General features: G+C 40.1%; 1 protein-coding gene across 15 annotated transcripts in view; it reads left to right on the top strand.

Annotated features, from left to right (window-relative positions):
• Positions 1 to 22050, top strand: part of RAD51B (RAD51 paralog B) — a 419964-nt gene that overhangs the window by 208911 nt on the left and 189003 nt on the right. The gene's annotated exons all lie outside the window — the stretch shown is intronic.

Genomic DNA, 22050 nt, shown 5'->3' with positions numbered 1-22050 from the left:
AGGTTAGTAAATGCTTGATACATTTTGAGAAGTAACAGCCCTACCTGAAGGCAGAAGGAAAAAAATATTTTCTCTTCTGGAGTCTTCTGGCTGCTGTGAGATTGTTCTGAACAGAATTAAAGTTGTTCAGCTTTTTCCCGAAATCTGGACTCCACAGATAGTATAACTCTGTTCATCTTGAAATTAGCAATTTTTTTTTTAATGGAAAAAACTATGTGTATCGGTATACCTCAACTAGTAATTAATGGCATACATACAGATCTAAGGCATCCCAAAGTCTTGGCCTAATGAGACCCTCAGACTGCCAAATGTCTTTCAGTACACATCCCCTCATAACTCACAACCCTCTTTTCTCCTCTCATATTAATCCCAGGATAACATTAAACTACCAGTAAGTCATAGCCCTCAAATGTTGACATTCCTTGAAAAAGTAACTGCGTATAACATCAGTGGTGATCTTACTGTAACTAACCAGATGTAACCAAGGTATGTTTCAAAAAAAGTGTTTTAAATTCCACCTCATGGTCAACATTAGCATTCTCCTAACACCTAATATAGGCTAGATGAACAGTATTTTGGTGATTTCAAGGTATTAACACAAACAGCTATGCCTTCTACTTGCGTATGGATTTAAGAAAATATTTGCTTAAAAAAAAAGGCAATACTTTCTCATAGATTTTAGTGTTACCATAAGGCACCAAGCTGAGAGCTATGCAAAGCATGGTCTTTTTCAAAACCCTTGTCCGTGAACCATCCAACCCAAGTGGTAGTAGCACAAGCTGTATTTCAGCTTTGATCTGGAGATTCTGCTTCCAAAATCAACCAGAATGGGAGTGCCATTTAGTCTTTTACTGAATTCCTAAAGCTGTTGTGAAGATCATCAGTGACGTAGATACCTGTCCTGTTAGATATTGCACCGGGTTGACAGACCCATTTTGATTCAGATATTAAACAACTGTCTGGTGGTAATGACAGTTTGCCTACTACTGGCCTGTACTGGATCCAAACCAGTGACCTAAAGGTGAAACAGACTGTCTCCTACAGCCAGTCAGTCTCTTGACTTGGGCCAGATTTCAACTAGTGACCCAGCAGTGAAAACTCTGTATCTTATTGCATGTCTTATGAGCCAAAGACCAAGTCAGACACTCTTAAGTAATGGCAGTCTAAAGACTTAGGTTTTTATTGTCTTTTAATGCACATGGACAAAAAATGCTTGAAAAAAACTGCAGCCAAAAACTGACAGATAGGTCTAATATTCTGACTGCCTGCTACAGATAGATCCCACTTGCAGGTTCCCTGTGCTTCTAGACTTGAGACCCTGTGGGTAATATGTGTGTATATGCGTGTGCATGTGCTTATAATAAGTTTTTTTGTTACTTATATTATTTTTAGTTATTTTATATTATTTTTAGTTATTTCCTCTCCAGACTGTTCTTCCAGCAGTCTCACTGATAGGATAATTCAGTGCCTGTGAAGTTAGTGATGGTGCAGGGGAACCTGATTCTGGCATCTCTGAATACATCTCAGAGGAGACAGGCCACTGATAAAGGAGAATCATGCTGTTTACACTCTCATACTTGCACAGTCAAAGTTGCAAAAGGAAACAAAAGGTAATGTAATGTAGTCTTTTTAAAGTATATTTGTCCTTTGGCCACTACATGCAGATGTCTGATGGACTGTAGATGGACATGGTAAGACTTTTCATTGTGTTGTACTCCTCATGACTGTGTTTTAGTTTCCAAGATATACTCTGTTCCCACAAAATAATAGTTCCAATCTATACCGAAAATGACTGTAAATGCTTTTATTAAAAAAGCAGTTAATGAAATGGCATGTATATTCCCTAAAGTGTCAGAATTAGTTTAACCATTAAAAACAAAGTGTTTAGGGGTCTGCCAGTAGGGTAAAAGAATGATGGGATGCTAGACTGAAAGGGTGTTCTTTCCTTCTAAATGCAAGCAGCAATTAGTAACTTTTTTTGATGATTCATTTTCATTTATGAATTTAATGCCATGTAATGGTGCTAGATCAACTCAATCTACGTGATGGGTTCCCAGGCAATTCCCATGAGTCTGACTCAACAGCATACTTGCACAGAAATTTTATGGGACATCTTCATGGCTTAAGACGTTATTCCATTTATCTCCCTGTCTGATTTTTAGCTCCTTTTTAAAGATTGCCCATGCTTCTGTGTAGCTCTGCTGCAGCCAAATAAAGGCAATGTACGTGAGAAGAAAGAATGCAAGTTTGTACATACAACATAAGAAACTGTCTTAAACAGTGATTCAGAGATTATTCTGGGGTGGGAAAATAGTTGAAACTTCCTCAGCAGAAGCTATCATTGCTAATCAGCTCTGGCAGAGAGCCTGTTAATGCGAACTGATACGATTTAGCAGGGGATTGCCAAATAGAAATAAGGAATGCTGTTTATTATTGTACCCAGGACTGGTTAACTTCTGTTGGAATTGGAATCCTCAGACCTTTGAGCCTTTATGAAAATACTGGGAAGAGTTCAGAAGAGTACCACAAGAAATGATCCATGTTGTAGAAGGGCTTTTCAGTTTGAGGCTTCGGGAGTTCAACCTTTAAATTTGTTGAGAATGTGAGAATGTACAGGTATTTATGCTTGGAATTGGTATATGGTGATTCAGTTTTTTTTCAGTTGTGCAGGAAAAGGTATAAGCATGTGCAGTGACTGCTAGAAGAAGTGTTAAGATTCAGCCTCAGAAGATGTAGTTTCTTAGCACTGTGGGTGACTGAACTTTGGGGCAGCTAATCTGGGAAGTTAGTTCACTAGCTATTGCTTGAAATGTTTAAGACCAGATGAAACATCTGTATAGAAACAATCTTTAAGCCAGATTCTTGGAGTGCAGGGTACAAGAAGAGAGTAAAAACTGTAGTTTATGTGTGCTAGAGGCCAGGACAGATGCCCAAAGGAAACTCTTCTTGGTGTATGTACTATGAAACTGCCACAGTTTTACACTAAAAAGGAAACTGAAACTGGAAAATGAAAAGCCAAATAAAAGCAGATTAGAAGTAACCTTTCTCTGTGATTTGGGTTCCTTCAGAAGGAAGAAGTTGCCTGTCCCTGCATGATCTTGCTACATCTGACAAGAGGGCGAGAGTCGGCAAACAATGGCTATCACTTGTGCCGTACTATAAGCTGGCATCTCATTCTTGGATTTACTTTCCCGTCATCTGTCAAAGCTCACTTGTGTAACTTCAGATCCTCCAGAAATAACTGTTTCTCCAAAGAATATCTCATGGTGAGGTGGTGGTTTCAACTTCCCTTTGACTGAGTTCCAGCTTAAAGGATAATGGATCTTTCTTTTCTTTTTGGTTGCTGTTCACCCTCCTCGTTTTTATAATCTTTTATTATGCTATCAGAGAGAGAGTCTATGTAGAGAATAACAGAAGTAGAGACTTGGGAGAGATAAGGGAGGCTGTGCCATACATTAGAAGATGGAGGAAGACCCAAGATACATTGTATGATCGGCTGTCAGATGAGCAGATGAAACTAGCCGTCATATGCTGAGGTCGGATGAAAAAAAAAGGTAGATTAATCGAAAACAGCAAAGTTCTGCAGAATTTGAAACCTAAACCTAATGTGAAAGAGCTTGCATTGGATTTAGTAGTGAAAACTGCTGAATTGAAAGGGGATGGTGTTGAGCAATGAGCAAGAAAGTTTGTTTTAGCAGTGAAACATTACATGAGCAGGAGAGTACAACAGTGATATGTTGGAGGACAGAAGGGAGGATATTTTATTGAAAAGACAAATAAAAATAACTTTTTTCCACCTTATTCTGTCATTGAGAACCAGAATCCTGGATCTAGAGAAATAGCAGTGATGATAGTATTTAACTGTTATGACCCTTCTTAGGATGTTTCCTCCACACTTGCAGGTTTCCTTTCTAATCCTTTGCTGGGTGATATTCCAGCAGATAAATGTGTGATTTTCAGTGGACAAGTTTGGACCAATCAGCCATGTATTACAGCCAAAGTTTAACTTGATGTTAAAAAGAAATAGAATCTCTTGCTTGATATAGCACCTTCTGATAACTGTAGAAAAACAGCTAGTTCTTTCCACCACTTGATCTGCTCCCTCCAGACCATGTCTGAGGGAAAGGCTTGCATTGCTGTTGTGGTTGGGTGGATCTGCCCATGTCAATTTCATGGGGATTTCATGAACTCTTTGTAGAGCTTAGGTCTTGGGAGAAAGGTGGCAGAGGAACATAAAGGTGAAGTGGTCAAAAAAGAGTGAATAGTGCATTTGTAGGGGAATAGGACTAGAAACAACTTACTGGGCCAGTGAGTCCTGTGTCATGCTTTTTCAAAAACATATCATTTGTTGACTTTGTTCATGACCTACATGACAACATCCTTCTAAAACACAACACAGTAACAGACCACGGTGTGGTGGGGAAGAGGTAAATTATCTGTGGTAATTATCTGTTCCTGAAGGAGTGACCTGCATATCCTGAAGACAATGAGAATACAGGATGATTCCCCTTATTGTATAAGGCCTGGTGGTGCACCCTTAAAAGAGAAATAATGTTAGAGGACAACCAATCAAAACAAGGCCTTTAAAGGAATTTTCTGATATGATTAGGTCTCTTTTTATTAGCTAGCATACTGTCAGGACTAGTAACAAAGATAGCGTAGTGTCAGTGCACAGCTTTTAGAGTAGCAGACATAAAGCTGCATGATATACAAAAATTATGATTACAGCAGAATTAATCCTTTGTGCATACAGACTATTGCTTTGTTATATTGGTTTATAAATGTTGCTGATGATAGCCCTTCTGCCAGTTTACACTGTCTAATATTTATATGCAAATGTTTGCTTGTATACTTAATCCCCTTTTCTTCAGGATTTCTGAATCTTCAAATACAGGTTGTTTCTGTTTAAACACAAGGTCTGAACCATAGTCCAGAATAATAGAGAACATTTTTTTCTATACTAGTGTAAAACCCTCAATGCGTCTAGTCACAATAAGCACCATGTCGCCTTCAAATAGATAATTTATCATTCTTTTAGGGCACTGATTCAATGTTGAATGTTAGCGATGTTGAAAAACAGCTTCTGTGCTAAAAAGACAAACCATAAATGTGACTAACCTTTAGGGATCTAAACTTCAGTTTTGAAATAAGTGTCGATATGTTGTGTAAAATTGCTGGAAGTTTGTGTTTCTGTGAGAATGGATGAGGTCACACCTCTAAATAATAATCATTGCAAAATAATGTCTTCATAGATACATTTTTCAGAGTACCAGAAAGTCAGAGAGTAAAAACATGAGAATTTATAAATGCAGGTTTTGCCAGCAGTGGCATTGAATTTCTTTCTGCAAAACACTTATCTTGCTGGCTGTGCTTGGCATCTTGTCAAATATAAAATCAGGCCTGATTTTACATTAATCCTGGGAAAGAAAAAAAGCAAAAGCTCCTTCATACTGGGGTTATTATAGATTTATAGTATCATTTTCTTTTTTTCCTCACAGTTAAGAATTTCAAATTAGATAATAAAATAGTTAAAATTATGAAAGAGTGTGTCTGTCTTCTGAAAACTTAAAGGATAATTTCAAATGCCAACAGCCAGATGCTGGTAATGACTCTGGTGCTGCTTGTGATTAACCCATAATGACTGTAGATTCTGCATCCTAGCCAAAGTTGTGTGAGGGAAAAAATGAAATGAAACCCATTAAAGTCATAAAAAGATAGAAAGTAACTACTGAAATATACATGATCTTCTAAGCATAAAGGGCAGAAAAGTCAACAGAAAAGAATATATACTGTGAACTGGAAAGAAGTCGGTGTCTTTGAAATTGTATCCCTTGCTTTGCCATTGGTATATCCATGCCCTAAATCTGACTGCAGCTTTTAGCTTCCACCGCATGTTTACATTGGAAATCTCTTTTTGCGCATATAGAGTTGGTTCTCTTATGAAATCATGTCTCGAGGGAAGGATAATTTAAAGCCATTTCTATTTGTTATGTCTGAGCTGAACTAGGCTATTAGGGGTTGTTAATGCTGGATAAACTCAAAATGTACAACTACCTTCATCTATGGATTATAGAATCTGTCCAACAAATTGCATGCTGATATTACCAGAATAAGGAACTATGGGTGGTTTTGCATTGTAGCCAGCACTGCGGTCAGTTTATTATATTCTAACCAATGTCAGGGTTGTGCTGATAATCATAGATGTGCATCTGACTTCACTTTAAGAAGACTGATTTTTTTTAAAGGTTAAGTCTGATGATAGCCAGTGTAAACTTAGGTTTATAGGTTAGGACCCCTTGCTGGACAGCCTCTGAGAAAATGTGCACTGGGTTCTTGTAATTCCAGAAGTAGCATAATCCTATTTTGTCTAGAAGAGTTAGGTTATGAGTTCAAGCACAGCCCTGAGCAGGACGTAAGTTGTAAGCTGTGCTTTAGGAGAAGCCACAAACGGCATTGCATGGTGGAGACACATCACAGAATCACAGAATGGTTGAGGTTGGAAGAGAACTGTGGAGATCATCTAGTCCAAATCCCCTCCTCTAGCAGGGTCATCTAGAGCACATTGCACAGGATCGTGTCCAGGCGGGTTTTGAATATCTCCAGCGAAGGAGACTCCACAAGCTCTCTGGGCAACCTGTGCCAGTGCTCCGTCACCCTCACAGGAAAGAAGTTTTTCCTCAGGTTCAGATGGAACTGCCTGTGTTTCAGTTTGTGCCTGTTGCCTCTTGTCCTGTCGCTGGGCACCACGGAGAAGAGAGTGGCCTCATCCTCTTGACACCCTCCCTTCAGATACTTGTACGCATTGATGAGATCCCTCCTCAGTCTTCTCTTCTCCAGGCTGCACAGGCCCAGCTCTCGCAGCCTTTCTTCAGAGGAGAGATGCTCCAGGCCCCTCACCCTCTTTGTAGCCCTCCGCTGGACTCTCTCCAGTCGCGCCATGTCTCTCTTGTACTGGGGGGGAGCCCAGCACTGGACACAGTACTGCAGGTGAGGCCTCCCCAGGGCTGAGTAGAGGCGGACCTCGACCTCCCTCGACCTGCTGGCAACACTCTTCCTCATGCAACCCCAGGATACCATAGGCCTTCTTGGCCACAAGGGCACAAGTGCTGACTCATGGTTAACTTGTTGTCCACCAGGGCTCCCAGGTCCTTCTCGGCAGAGCTGCTTTCCAGCAGGCCAGCCCCCAGCCTGGACTGGGGCATGGGGTTCTTCCTCCCTAGGTGCGGGAGCCTGCACTTGCCTTTGTTGAACTTCAGGAGGTTCCTCTCCGCCCAGCTCTCCAGCCTGCCCAGGTCCCTCTGAATGGCAGCACAGCCTTCTGGTGTGTCAGCCACTCCTCCCAGTTTAGGATCATCAGCAAACTTGCTGAGGGTGCACTCTGTGCTTTCATCCAGGCCATCGAGGAATACATTGAACAAGACTGGGCCCAGGACTGACCCCCGGGGGACATTGCTAGCTACAGGCCTCCAACTAGACTTCATACCACTGACCACAACCCTCGGAGCTCTGCCATTCAGCCAGTTCTCAATCCACCTCACTCTCCACTCATCCAGCCCGCAGTTCCTGAGCTTGCCTACGAGGATGTGATGGGAGACAGCGTCAAAAGCCTTGCTGAAGTCCAGGCAGACAACAGCCACTGCTCTCCCCTCATCTACCCAGCCAGTCATCCCATCGTACAAGGCTATCAGATTGGTCAAGCGTGATTTGCCTTTGGTGAATCCAGGCTGACTACTCCTGATCACCTTCTTCTCCTCCACATGCTTAGAGATGACCTCCAGATCATCCTCCAGGACCTCCTCATCACTAAGCTGAAGTTCTTCTTTCTTCTTCCATGCTTTGGCAGGAAGAGTGATGACGTAACAGTGTAATGTTGGCTTATTTTATCTATAAATTACCACTCCTTCATTGCTTCAGATAATACTGTAATGAATAGTACAGTTGGGAGCCAAGAATCAACCCACTCATCTTTACCTCCTCCTCATTCACACTCAAACCAGTAACTTCTATTGGAGTGGTAAGCCTGACTGGCCTCATTTATGCTGTCATCCAAGAACCAGGGCCCTGCTTGAAAGACGTTCATTCCTATCTGTGAGTCCATATTCCTGGCTAGTTTTAGCAGTACTCTTATTAAGACTGATAAATTCAGATATCAATTATCTGTCATTTATAATTACAGGATACATTCAGAAGATGTATAGATTTTTTGCAAATGAATGGTTCTATAAGTGGAACCATTCGCTTATCTACACATTGGGCTAAGAACATCACAGTAACTTGTTTTCTGGAGAAATTCTTCAGCATTTCTTTTTGCTTTCTTAGACTGGGAGATGGAAAAACAAGTCACTCCTTTGGTATGTCCCAGATGACTCCAACTGTGCAGATGCATAAGGGTGAAAAAGAACAGAACAAAGTTATAATTCACAGAGAGCATAAAATCTGTCTTGCTCAAAACTTCCTCATCATACTCATACCCTAATTTTCTTAATGATTTTGCATCACTGTATTTCTGACTGCCCTAAGATGCCGTGGCTATTTTAACTCATTATGAATAACCAGGACTAAAAGAAATAAAATAGCCTTCATAGTTATTTTAATTTAAGTTTTAGAAGCGTGCATTGTATTTTTAAGGACTTCTGAGTCCAGCTTATCAAAACAGAGGTCAGACGTTGCTTGGCATGGTCACGAACAGCCTCACTGGCATTACCTTGACTGCCTGCAAGTAAAGCGTATAAAGTCTGGCCTTTGTTTTTGTGATTCCAGAAATACACCGAATATGAAATACACTAGAGAGCAAGAAGGGAGAAGCAGTCTCATCTGCATAACAGGCTTGTAATGAGAGAGGTGGGGAAAATAAATCTACCAATTTCCATTTACTGTTAATTCAATGATTGCCACTGATATTGGAGACCTGATTTTTTTTTTTCTGCTAGGGACAGCTACTTATTCTTGACTAAATAGTATTTGTGCTGTATGTTTTGTATACTGCTTGTTCTGGGGCGCTTTCTCACCTTAGGCAAGTCTGTCCTAGCCTTCACCTGAATGTCCACAAGAGAACTAGGGAGCTGCTGAGGACATGAATGTGGCTACAGCTGGGCAGCTCCAGGGCTTCACAGTGAGCAAGAGCATGAAGACGACAAGGAAGCAGAAATTCAGGTAGTACTTGAGCTGTCAATCACAAATATCTGGTGTGATAGAGGAGTGGATGAAATCACATATGTCTCCATCAGAATAAGTAGGAGAGAGGTTAGGAACTGTGATCATGAGTCGCAGTTTCTTTGGCCTACTCTTGGGGTAAAACTACTGTTTGCTATGCAGTTATCATCTAGGCCTTAATGCCATGAGGTGGATGCTTTTGATTAAAAGATCTGTGTGTTCTCCTAAAATCTGTACTTTATATTCATGCTTTGCTTTAACCCTTTTAATTTTGAGCATATCATTTGAGTATAATGCTGTAAGGAGGGCTAACTTGTTGATTATCTCATTTATGTTATGTTCATGATTCTTCCTTGTTACTGTAATAATATTTTGAGCAAAATTCTTGAAGTACTTGCATTCTAAACACCATTATAAAAGGATAGTTATCAATCAAAGGGGAAAGGATTTACTTCTGTGAAAATGTGAAAACTGGAAGAAGCATGTTCAACAGAACAAAGCTGCAGAAACGAGAATGATTTCCAAGGTCTACTTTCTGTGATTTTTGTAATCAAATTTCTGTTGATTTCCTTCACTTTATAATCACAGCATGACTGAATTTACCTCAGAAATTCTTTGAATACTGCCCTTTTTGAAGGTAAAGGCAATTTTGAGAGTAAAGTTCAATGTTGCATCCACCAAGTCAGAAAGAACTGTCATGCATTCCTCAAGTACATCGATAACACTAGCAACATTCACTTAAGCAGAGACAGGGTTTTAAAAATTGTTTTGAAAATTATATTTTAAACCTTTTTGAACTGCAGTATATGAAATATAGAAAACAGTATCAGCTGCAACATTTTCCTGTAAAAGAAATTTCAAAAACTCAGGAAAGGCAAGAATTTAAAATTTGATGAAAATTTTACGTAATGTTCAGATGGAAAGGAATATTTTGTTTAATTGTCTTGCTCATTACTGGTCATTTGCGAGTTTTGAAATCAATTACATATCCAACTCCTGAAAGTGTGACTTTTTAGGAATAAAAATATTACAAATATATAAAGAGTGCTCTGTTCTTAGATTCTTTTCTTCAGAGTTATTGTTCTCATTTGTTGTTTTTCTAAACAGTCCCATAGAGATAATGTGGTATGTCTATATGAACTTAACCATATAGCTTTCGGCCTTCCTCTGTGTGATAAACTCCATTTACCAAGGAAGTCTAACCTAGATTCTGAAGCCTAAGGATTGCTTTTTATGTAAGGAGGTTGTGTGGGATTTTAAACTGGCATGCAAGGTGAAAGACTAAAGAACTTAATTAAGAAGGGAGTTAATCTTCCCTTATACTCACTGGATAGATATTACAAGGTTTTGAGGAGATAGAATAAAAAAGATCTTCGGTGCCAGTGACCATAAGGCTGAAATGCTTTCATTTCAGAGAGGCAGAACTCATCTGCAGCTTCTTCTGATTTAAACTCAGGACACTTCAGTTTCCTGTTTAGTTTGCATCTGAGTGGATTCTCTTTCAGCTTGTAGATAGTTGTTTGTTTATTCTTTGCTAAGGCTTGTTATTTTTTCCTTTAGCTGCTGGCGTGGGAGTTGCCTGAACAGCTTTCTTTATTGAAAAGGATTATGTGCTGCTTTGGATGGGGATCTCAACGGAAACAGATACTATATGAAATCAAAACACAGTATTTCTAGGCTGAGTGTTTTAGCAGTGATCTGTTAGTAGTAACCTTGTGGGAAAACAAGTTTTTAGTGGTTCTTCTGTAACACCACTCACATGGCTGGAACATGGAGAGTCTGAGTTCCTTTTAGTGGGACAATCATAGTGACTCTTTGAGTATGGCACCCAACTGGTGACAGTAATACAATTTTTTTTTTTGTTGCCTGGGTTGAGGTACTCTGTCAGTCTGTGGACTACCTCAGGTGAGTGTTTACATTCCCCATGTGGCCATCAGCTTTTTATTTCTTCAGTGAAGCATCCGGAAGGGTAACTGAAAATTTTCTAATGTTGTAAGTCTTCAAATTTACCCTAGAATTTCTGGTGGGACCATGAAGATACCTTTAACAAAAGTGACTTATGTTACTCTAGCTGCAAAAAAGGGATTGTGCACCTTTCTATTCATGTTGAAATTTCCCATGCCTGCTGCTGGGCCACTTGTAGTGGATTTTGTTAGTGAATTAGCTCTTTTAAGCACTGGCTGCTTCTCTTCTAGAAATGAAAAAAGGTCCTGGTAGAGTCATCTTTTCACTGCTTCACATAGCCATTTCTTATGGAAGTTTTATGGACTAGAATGCCGAAGACTACAAAGTATATTGTAAATGGTTTTTTACAAAAAGTTGCAAAGGAATGGTGCCAAGTTCAGTATTTCAAAATACAGCAGGTAAGACTTGGCCAGTACTAGGCTGTGATCAGGGGAAGAAGGAAATAGGCAGTTGCTTCTCATTGAGGTGCACGTTTTTGCCCTTTAAAGAGGCAAAAGCCTTTAAAGGCTGGAGTGGCAGTGTTTAAGCTCACCTACTCCTTTGCTGGCTGATCCAGAAATCAGTGCAAGAACATAGACTTGTTGAACAGTATGTCTTGGCCTGAACACCTTTCTGCTGTATCTCTCATGAGTCACACCACTGATATTTCAGTGTTTAATTCACTTCTGGAGAAGTGAGCAACGTGGATTAATTTATTGTGGTCTTGTTTTTTGCCACAAATGAACATTTACCTATATTATTATACCTTACACACTTTGTAATTGTCAGCAACCACAGCTCCAAGCAGGCCATAGGCCTCTACAAAGCTAAGCTGGAATATGGAGAGAAGCTTACACAATCCATTTGACTTCTAAGCAAGTGCTGTCATATTGGAAAATGCTCCTCTATTGCTAGCAAGAAGCCATCATCCTTTCTTAGATTGCCTGACTTTTGTAGGGGATCTGAATTAACATTTTATTCTGTTTCTGCACCTGCACTAGGTAAAAATAGAGGACATAGGTGGGGGAGACAGAAAGAACAAGATTTGGAGACAGGAGGAGAAGAAAGAAAACTGACCCAGACCTTTTAGAGAGATTTAGATTTGGTACTGAGCCTGGTATATTGGCCCAGGATGGAGAAAGCTACAGACTATAAACCTGGTTTCTCAGAAAACATGCCTCTCTCTAATCCCCTCCATCCGCTGAGGGCCTCTCACTGTTGCTGTAAAAGGTCTGTTTTTCAAAGTGAATTGATTCCCATAGCCATGGGCAAAGGCACCCAAGCAGCTCTTGTTTGATTAAAAAGCTGAGTTGTTTGTTGCTGACTGTAAACACAAACAGCTGCTTTCCGAAACCACACAAAATGAGAGCCAAACTGGTACTTCTGCTGCAGTACAGAGAAGTTTTAAGCAACACGCTATCTGGGAATATTTTCTTTAGGAAAACTGTTGAGATGGATGTTAATAAAATGCAGAATAAAATGTGTGTGTATTTAGCTCACCTTCATTCTGCCCTGATTATTCTTGGTGCAGGCTGATTCTTTAGTGTTAAAGGAGATCAAAAGCCACTTAGCTTTCTTCAGGTAGTAATTTTTATAGGGACTTGAAAATGCAGCTCTTAGAGGATCAGTCAAAACTGCCTGTTTTCCATTTGGCAGTGACCTTTTTTGTGCTTGGAGAGCAAAAGAGAGAAGATGTACTATTGAAGACTTGATGCTGGTCTTACTGCACCAAAGTAATCCTCCTTGGACAAGTTTTGCTGATTTTGTGACCATAATGTGCTGCCCATGGAACCAGAGTATACTAGCAGTGCTCAGAGCAGGTGTTAACTATGCTCAGGTCCTGTGGGTTTCAGTGTTTACATTTAATCTACCTTATTGTTCTTTCCAGCTAGGTATTCTGAAAGCTATGGACTGCCTTGCCCATGCCACTGGCTAGCTATTGTCATTAGCAAATATTGTTTCATAGATTGTGCACTCATTTTAATTTTTAATTAACTTTATCAATGTGTAATTGCTTATTTAAAGGACCATCAGCAAAATAAATAGAAAACATCAGACAATTTCCTACCTGAGCTAACGAAAATTTAAAGACTGTGATCAATCCAGTGTACTACTTTCTGTTCATGTAGTTTGTTTTTCATTTCACTATGAGCAGACAGTAAAGACCAGTTGTGTAATTGCTGTTTGCAAAGAACAAGGAAGATGAAAAGCAGTATATAAAGCCAAGTTTTATTAGAGACATTTAACTTCCCATTTCTCAGATGCTAGCTCAGACCTCTTTGCTATGTTTGCATTCCCAATGTTGCAGATACACTCCGTGTATGTAATCACAGTTATGCATTGATTATGTATAGATGTTGCTTATGTATGCACACAAGACTTTTCAGAAGTATTCTGAAATTACAACACTAGGCATCTGGAGACCTGGCTTCTGTATATAGCTTTACCATAAACTTCCTGAAGGGCTTATGCAAAACTGGAACCTGAGAAACTTTTTTACACAACGACATGGGGCAGTACATAATCCTGTTCTGAGGGATAGCAAATGCCTGTACAAGTGTGTGCTGCATTGTGGATTTTCCTCTCCCCTGATGGGGTGTAAGAGACTAATGAAGGTTTTGCCAACTTTCCACCTTCCTTGCCACTTGGCTATGCGTCCTGGGAAGCATTTTCTTACTTTTCCTCCAAATCTTGTTGACTTCAATGTGTTTAGCTCTTGACCAGCTGTATAGGGAGCAGAGTGCATCTCTCCCCATCTGCATTTTACTTTGCCATGTAACCTCTGGGTAGAAATGACCCCAGAGCTGCCTTTCAGTGTACCTTTCGTGTGCACTGGGACTGATAACACATCTTTTACAGAGAGACCACAAGCCTTGATTCATTGATGTTGCAACAGCTGCCAAAATCTTATGATAGAACCAGAAAATTTTGTCGACTTTGGAGAGGTAGCTAGAGCTGTAGTTTGGGTTCCAGCTGTAAGGGGTATTTTTATGAGCTAAAAAGAGATTCAGAACCTTATACCAAGATTTTTTATGAACTTAAAATAATTGAGAACAGTTTTTGTTTAGCTTTGAGTATTTCCTGAGTATGCTTGCAAGTCAAATAGTGTAGTGCTGGGCTTAAAGGCCTGGCTCCAGCTTGAGTCGTACTCAACAAAATAACCAAAGATAATTTATAATGGAAAAGTATATTCAATTGTAAAAATTCATGTTGCAATCTGTGGTTCTGTTAGTAACACAGCTATGCACTTTTTAATTAAGAATGCTATCTCTTTTACCGTTGTCTAAGGGGAAAAAAACCCTAACTCTGCATATGCAGTTAGCTCCATGCACTACCCAAGTGTCTGGGCATCTCCTAAGTATTTACAAAACAAAAATAATGGCAGCAATCATACTCTCTTCAGCCTATAAAGAAGATAATTAGTTGAAAGGCTGTTTGCTGCCTGAAGTTTCTGATCTCATGCTGGGAGGTTTTGAAGAAATTCAGGGAAAGCCAAGTTGAATGTCAGCTATAGCTGTAAATGTAGTTATACCCATGCTATTCTCTTCTAATCCAAGAGAAAAGTCTCTAGTTTTGCCTCCATAAAATGTCTGCTTCCTGCTGCAGTCAGAGGTGCCCCCTTTTCCATGGACAGCCTCATTGTTTTGGTGCTGTGATGGCTGAACATAGGCACTGTGAAGAGAGATGATTACTCGCGCAGTGTTGTCTGATCTGCCAAAATCAAGGCAGAAATCTTGAACCAGAAGCTGTGCTTAAAGCAGAGTTTTGTGTTGGTGAGTTAAGAGAAACTTATATTTCCAAACTGATGTATTTTACAAAATTGCTAGAATTCACTTCTTGGTAGAATCAATAATTTTTCCTGGAGGTCACAAATACTAGTCTTGCTTTCCAGAGCAGTATTGAGTGTAATAAGGGTGAGTCTTCTATTTAGGTGAAAAAGACTGAATAAAGAATGATCAAATGACAGGAAAGAAGGTTATATGGGGAGTGAGAAGACTGGGAAGAATAAATGAGTGTGTTTTGTATTCATAGTTCAACAAGCTTTGGGGAGCACATGTGCTTGGGTTCAACTTAACTTACCTTTGTTCCTCCCTGCATCTCACAGGACTCACTAATGGACATAGGATCAGCATCAGTTATAGGTACTTTTTCCTTTATGTGCTATATAGCTCCGTTTTTGTCTCACTTTTCCCCAGTACTTTGTTTACTTCTTGCTGATTTCTTTGTTGTCTGATCCCCCTCTACCCTTCTTGCACATGAAGCAGAATTTTTTGTTCCTTATTAATGGCATGAAAAGCACAAATCCAAATCGGGAGCTGTGGCGCACATCCTCAGCCAGCAAGGCAGCTGGGTGGGAAAGCCCTTCACGCTGGCAGAGAAGGGTGTCCTGCTCCCTCAGCTGAGATTGTAGTTCTGTTGCTGCCTAGGCTGCAGCAGTGTTCAGAGGCATGCAAAATGTCTCCCTGTTGAGCACACGGATGGCACAGTAGGGATAGCGTTGGAAGACAGGACAGCAAGGACAGTGGCCCTCCCACAAAACTGCTTCTCCTGCCCCTTCCTTTTCTTCTGCCATTGCACACAGTGCCGTGGCTCGGAGGTCGTGTGTTTCCCACAGCTTCACAGAACACTGTAGCAGAAGGAGGCACAATGGTCTCTTACAATGGGTGATGTGAGGCCTTCTTTCATCTCTAATAAGTCCCTTCGCTTGCACTGGGAAGCCTGCTGTGTGTGTGTGTGCGCGCACTCTGCAGTTTCAGTTGATGTAAAACATCTCGCTTTTTTGTTTTGGCTTTCAAATCGGCAACTCTTGACATATTCTAGCCTGAGGTGGGTTTTCTGTTCAGCTCAAGCATATCAGGAGACATCCCTTCTCCTTTTCACATACCTATGAAAATATAGGGCCTATGTCAATGTCAGCTGGTCAACATCAGCAGAAAGACTGAACTGAGAAAGCAAAGAGAGTATCCCTTCCTCCTATCTTTAGCTCCACTCTGCCAAGCGCAGACTCTTGTTGCTCTGAGTGTTTGCTAACAGAGCTTATCTGAGGGATGGCAAGCTGGTGAATTTGCTATCCTAGCAGTTGCCTGAAACCCGATAAGAAATGACAATTATTTATGGAATCAATAGTAAGAAAGGCTAATGAAGGTGGCATCTACCTAGCCTGAGAATGAGATGGAATTAAAATTCTATAGCTGCTCTCATGAGCCTGCAAATCAAATTGTTGGGGCCTTTGACAGAGATGGAGAAGATTGTTTTTAAACAGAAAAAAGCAGGATTCCACCCTGAATTCATGTCAGTCTCTGTGCTTGCTGACATTTAGTCCCGCTTAGTATCAGTTGAACATCAAAGTATAGATAGCTGTAGCATCCTTCTGACACCCTTTCTGTTTTAATTACAGGCCTGTCTCCTCACCCTTTCATTCTTTCTCCATACAACCAGACTTTTGTACCCTCACACAGCTGCTTCAGTATTTCACTTGTCCCCTACTCTGCCACTACCTGTTCAGCCACCCTATCTCACTGCTAACTTTCATTTATCTTCCCTTCGTCCTCCCCAAGTGACTATGGAGATACCATATTTTAAAGCTCTGTGGAAATGCTAACCTGGCAAAGCATCTGACGGCCCTGTCATAGGATTTACCAACAGAAGTGCAAAAAAGTTTTTTTCAAAAATTTTTCTTCTCCAGTACCCTGCTATAGTGAATGAATATGTGCATGTGTTAACAGAAATTTTTTACATTGGCCTTTTTTCTGTGTTGTTAAGTGGAAGGAGGGAAGAAGAATAAACAGTATTATGAAATTTTAAGGTCCAGAGTTTGGATCAGTGATCTTTCTAGTCTGGGACACTGCTTTTACCAGTATCATCTGTCTCTTCCTTTGAAATTCCACTCCTTGATCAACCTTGTAAATCTGGAGAGCTTTCCTTTGTGAAATCGGAAATATTTAGCAATCCTCTGTGCAACAGTAAGTTTATGCTCTGAGATATGAAACTGCCTCTCTCCTGTCTTGGTAGGCTCAGAGTAACAATATAGGTTAATTTTGGTCATGAAATTTCTATTCTCTGCCCCTTTCTAAAGCCCATGGTTAACCTTGATTGCTCTGCTACAGTTGATTCTGATGGCTCACTGTGCACACAGTGAGGGGACTCTTGAGCTCAGTGCATGCTTATCTTAGTGAATGGTCTTGGTAATACAGGCCCACTAATGCTTTCTGTTTTTCTCCCTCAATACTATATTCAGTTCCTTTCATACACAGTATTACTTCAGCAAGGGCAATCTTTCCACTTTTCTGGGTGGCTGTTGCTCCTCTTGGCTATCTAGTATTGTAAACCTCATTTTCCATTCAAGCATCTCTGGCAAATTGTAATGGTCCTAAAATGAACATTCTGGTTAACCTTGAGACCTGGCCCCGTGTTCCTTAGTGTGCACCAGTTATCTTTTTAACATGCCGCAGCCTGGAAAAGACATTAATGAACATTAAGAAATGGTTACACAAAATTGATAGACCCCATTTTACTCTTCTGTGTATTTTTCAACATATAGTAAATATTCTTTTACCTATTTTAAAATAAGGGAAATTTGTAGTGTTATATTGTAAATAGGCATTTCACGGAAACTTTCTCTGAGTCATTTAGAGCAAAATTAGGAAACCAGGCAATGCAACTGATCACTTTGAGCTTTCTTGGCATTTGTAAGCTGGCCAGCAGAAGGGCCAGTGTAAAAATCCACTTTCTAGTATTATCTAGATGGGAATGAACCACTTTTTTGGAGCTTCCAAATGCACAAGATAGAACAAGCAAGTGTTAAATTACCTTCAGGGCAATAGTTCATTGTATTGGCCAGTGCCTTGCTTTGCCAACTGGCAGGCTCTCCACAGTGACACACGTTTTGGTCCATGAGAGACTGGGAATGTTAGGAAAAAAATACAACCTAAGCTTCACTGAAAGAGAAGAAATGGAGAGTGTTTGGGGAAAGGGTATCTTCCTGCCATCTCATAAAATTGTGTATCAGTCATTAGTTACATTCAAACAGGTACAGGACAGTGACTGATGGATTCAGGAAGGTGGAATGCAAAAGGATAAGAAGCACGTTTGTGTGTGTGTACCTTTGTTTTGGTGGGTATGGGGTAAGAGATGATGTGCAACAGCTAAATGTTTTTCAGCTGGAGCAGGGAGTATCTTTAAGACAAATGAAATTATTCTGAGCTCTTTGAACATTTATAATTTCAGCTTCTTTGGACTTGCAAGTAAGACGCCACAGTAATTGGATTGTATCATGTTGTTTGGTTTCTCTCTGATATCTGTAAATATCTTCCTGTCCTCTACTGAAAAGGTGCTGCTTAACTTCTTGCGGCAGGCAGTGACTCATGGAATGTATCACTTCCCCCTTTTGCCCGCCTGAGCAGCAGAACACCAAATTCCCATTTTTTCCGATGATGGAAAAAGAGTAGCTTCATCATCAAGTGATACTGCCACACCAGGCCTCTAGTTATTTTCACAATTAAACTGCATGTGAATTTGAAGCAAACACCTCTGTAATACAAAGAAAAAAAAAAGAATTTGAATTTATTGTGCTTTTTAAAGCCTTTGGCAACCTGGATTGCAGAGCTCAGCTAACAGGGATTTTAGATTGCTATGGCTATACCATCCTTCTTCCAATGCAAAGATCCAGCAAATGTTCTGCAGGCTATGCATGGAACACTCTATGCATGGAACTCTACTTTTACAGAGTTCATCAGCATGTTGGCAAGTCCTGTCTGTATGTTTGCGAAACACGGAGCATATGACTAGATTCAACATGGGCGCTAACATATGAGATAGTATTAAAAAAAAGCTCCAATAATGATGAATTTTAGATTCAGCAAATAAATAACCCATTTGTTAAGGATTGACACACTGACCGGATTCTCAGAACTTTCTTACCTTGCCTCCATTAAGAAAGAATGTAAATGGATCTCCTGTTGGTCTTTGCAAGACACTAACCTCTTCCATGACCTTGCTTGAATGATACGGAGTCACTGGTAGAACAGCGTTTTATACCTATGAACCTGTTTAAAAGGGCAGTTCTCTGGGTTGGGTAATTAAATCATCATTTTAAATGTTCTGTGGCTTATGATTAATAACATCATGGTGTAAATGAACCTCAGGCAGCCTCCAACTGCAGCGTTTTACTCACAGGAGCTTTGGGACAAAAAAAAGGTTTATTCTGAGTTTTGCAGTGCTCATGCTTCGTGGCACGTATGGAGAGCTGTATGTTAGATTCTTGGTGTTCTCCAGTGTCCAGTTTGAAACCTCTGCTACAAGGGTGAACTCTGTACCGTGAGGGTGAGAGGTCCTTCTGTGAACTAGCAAGCCAGAACATAAAGAATTGAGGAAAGATTAACTGTATTTTGTTTTCAAATTCCCTTGACTGCTTTATTATGTGATAGATGAAGTAGGCTTGTGGAAAGGATTTAAATTATTTTTATGAGAAGAATAAGCATTCCTTCTTACAAGACAGGTTATTGTTCACTTTGTTAGGTGAAGCAAAATAGTAGTCTTGAATCTGGAGGCTCTTCTGTGAGAATGCTTATCTTTTTGTAGTGCTATCTAGGGACTAAAAACTAAGGTCTCCAGCTGATCTCTGCAGCCCAGTTAAAGCACAAAAAGATATGTCTCAAAGATTCAATACCCGAAGAAACTATAAAGGAGGACTACAAAAACTTTTATAGAGTATTTTACAGGATATGATCAACACAGCTTAAAAAAAATGAATCAAAACCTAGCGTGTTTATGGAGAACAGGGTGCAGTACATAAACAGGTAACTCTGCTTTGTGAAATTTCAAGGCGTCATTAGCTGTTGTGCTTTTCAGTTGGCACATTAGCCCAGTTTCCCCAGAAAGAAACCTTAAAAGTTGCTTAGAACAGTCTACACGCTGTGCAGTCTCACCTGTGAGACCTTTGAACTTTTCTTTGAGCAACTGAGAAATTGAGAAATAAGAAATGTTATGACTTGTGGATCAGTGCTCAGTTCATTTTTGCAGTATTATTATTCTGTCGCAGTCTAAATTTCAAATATTTAAAACATGCTGTTGCAGTGGTTGTTTTAATTGTGCTATAAAGTCCATCCTTTGGCTTCCTCACATGACCCAGAGTGCAGCATGCTCATCACTTCCTGCTGCCCTGTCGCCTTCTCATAGTAACTTTGTTAGCTCCAACCTGTTTGCAGTCCCTTTTTATTGCGGAGTTCAGCTCTCCGAATTCAGGCGTCAGGGAGAGATTCCCCACCCCGTTCCACTTCCTGCCACTGACCCTATTTCATTCTTGGCTCCCCTCTCTAATTGTAACATTTTCCACGCGCTTTCTCTCTCTTCCCCTCCCTTGTCACTGGCGTATCTTCTTCCTTTAATTCTTCCAAAAATAAAGCAACTGGATGTTTGTGCAAAATACACATTTCTAAGTAGTTACTGGCTATGAAATGTACTATGGAGAGCAGCGAGATGTTTACAGTGCAAAGATAAATGACAATCTGAATACTTTAAAAGCTGAATTCCAAAGGGGAAAAGCTGAACCTGTTGTTGATGAGATGGTTTGGAATATACTTAGGACAGCAACTTGATCACAGAGCAGCTACTTAAATTCTTTTTTCCTCTTTATGCGTTGGGCTGGCATCTATAGACAAATAAAATCCTCTAATTAGGGTGTTTTCCATCTAATCCATCCTACAGTCCCCTTTACTCAGGACATGTTTGTTCTAAGCAGGGTGCGTGATTCATCACCCCTGGGAGATGAGGCAAGGTTTGGTGCTGATCTCAGACAATTCATCTGCTCTCTCCCTCGGTCCCCCTGACTGTGTGAAGCAGTTTTGTACTAGGAAATTACATCACCAATAAAATCTTTTCAGGGGAAGATTCACCATGTCACTGAAAGTAATAGAGAATTTTTGCAGTTGGAAAATGGTTAAGCAGAGCCCAGTCAATTTATCAAAAACTATTTAGTGCGAGGCAGTGGGCACAGCAGACGCTGGGAAGTGTTACTTTGGGATAGAACCTCACCGAAGCTAGCACAAAGTAGGTGTAGTCTTGGCTGGTGCTTGGATGGGAGGCCTTCAAAAGAAATGTCAATCGTCTGAAAATTCAGAGCCACGTTTTCATTCCCTTGAAGCAGCTGTTCCTTTACCTCTGAGAACTAGCTACATAAGAATCTCAGTTGTCATATTTCGAAGGAAACCTAACTCTTTACCTTGCTGAGAGAGCGTGATGTAGATTTATACCAGGAAAACGAATGCAAGAACGCAGATTTCACCATTGTACTGGAGCTGGTGGGACTTACATGTCCCACACTTGTATATTTGATGTGACATGAATCAACTAAATGAGGCATATAAAAAGAGTGAACAGTCAAGTCATTAACGTTCCTTATAATCTGTTGTCCAGTATGAAAGGGAAATGGTTATAGTTGAGTTGATAAATATTTATTTCAATGATATTTATTCAACGGTTTGCTCAAATGGAGAATGTGTATCCCTGAGCAACACTCATTCTTCCGAGCCAATGCTTAAATTGTGCATGTCCTCCATAATGAGTCACTGCTGCTAGATATGCAAGTTTTAGCATGAAAGTGAAATTGAGATAGCAGACCCTTTAGAATCGTTTTAGAGCTCATTATAGTGAAAGAAAAGAAACATTTTAATTCCACTAGTGGGGCAAAACTCCGACCTGAGTAATTACCAAGGCAGTGGGACATGTGTGCCAAAAAACCCAAAAGGCACACAGAACTTATTTGTCTTAGAATTCATTGCCAACTTGGTTTATCTAAGGGCTCACTACAGTGTACTTAGAGCAGCTTCTGGTTTTTCTTTATTTGTTTGTGATTCTGTTTGGATGAAACTCAGTATTTTTCAGCTGAACTTTGGTTTAAGTTTTTCAGAGTAAATTTGCATCTGTGATTTTGAAAAGTAAATCTAGAAACAACAG

The sequence above is a fragment of the Struthio camelus genome, chromosome 5 (assembly GCF_040807025.1).
Source record: "Struthio camelus isolate bStrCam1 chromosome 5, bStrCam1.hap1, whole genome shotgun sequence".
NCBI lineage: Eukaryota > Metazoa > Chordata > Aves > Struthioniformes > Struthionidae > Struthio > Struthio camelus.
Note: the sequence above shows the minus strand (reverse complement) of the source record. Positions and strands in the feature narration are given on the sequence as shown.